A 1,306-nucleotide genomic window follows, 5' to 3' on the forward strand; every position below is an offset into this window, starting at 1 on the left:
TGGGCCAACTTGTTAATTACATCAACAATTGGCCTCAAGAAATTTTACCAAATGACATTGAGCCTAATCCTAGAAAAGAAGAACATGGTAAGCATCTTGACGAGGTAAATGGCAAGAATGTGGTAGATGATGGAGATAAAGTAGATCAAGCAAATACTTCCAGCAATCAAGTTCAAGATGAAAAAATTAAGCAAGAAGAGAAAGTTTCTACACCACCATAAGTCAAGCCATATGTGCCTCCTATTCTTTTTCTCGATACAGTTGATAAGTTACCTAAGGAGGCTATTGATATGAAAAATCCAAAGAAACTCATTGTAACTTGTTTGGTTCAAGATGCAACAACAACACACATGAATGAAGAACTCACAAATGCTACACAGGTTTTGAAGGCTATACCAAAAGTGCATTATTCAAAAAGAGCTCAATTTGAAAAGTTGGATAAAAGTCAACTTATTCCACCACCTTGGGTTGAGCAAGCACTAAATCTTGAATTAAAGCCACTACAACCTTATCTTAGGGCGAGACTACTTTCACACCTTAAACTTTTTCCATGCAAACTCAAACCTCCTTAAAAGGTGAATGAAGACCTCAACCAAAGTCAAGCTAGTGACTATAAAGAAGCACTTCATGGGAGCTAACCCAAGCTATATCCTTTAGATTTAGTTGTTATTTTAGTTACTTTTTGTTTTTCTATGTAAATAAGTAGTTATAACTTCTCCCTAACTTGTTTTGTTATGTATGCAGATTTGGAAAGCATGAAGATAAGGAGAACCAAACTTAGAGCTTTCAAGGCACTACCATCATTAATAAAGGAGTTTAATTTTCTTTTTTTTTTTTAGTTTTTCACATTAAGGACAATGTACAATTTAAGTTTAGGGAAGGGTTTTATTGTTATTAGTTTTTGTGATGTTTTTAGGTTAGTTTATTTTCATTTTTTTTTTGTTTTTAGGATATACTTTAGGAATGCTTGAGATGAAAATTACCTATGCCCTAATATTAACAATCGTAGAATGATATTTTGATTATCTTACTATTTTGATTCTTGGTTTGATGATATAGACATGAATTGAGTGATTGTGATATTTTTTTGTTAGTTTCATCATAGAATGCAATTTTCAATAATTTGTACATTAAATCTTTTACTTAGAATTATTTTGTGATTTAGAGAAAGTTTGTGTTGATTTTTAGAATTTGTTTGATTCTCTCTCGAGGTGAAATTCTAAATAACACTTAGGATGGGACATGATTTAGGCCATCTTTAGACCATTTGATCCTTCCAAGCTAACCTTGTTAAACGTTTATCCCT

This window comes from Theobroma umbraticum, unplaced genomic scaffold (assembly GCF_002168275.2).
Source record: "Theobroma umbraticum cultivar Fairchild unplaced genomic scaffold, ASM216827v3 scaffold_147.0, whole genome shotgun sequence".
Classification (NCBI taxonomy): Eukaryota; Viridiplantae; Streptophyta; class Magnoliopsida; order Malvales; family Malvaceae; genus Theobroma; species Theobroma umbraticum.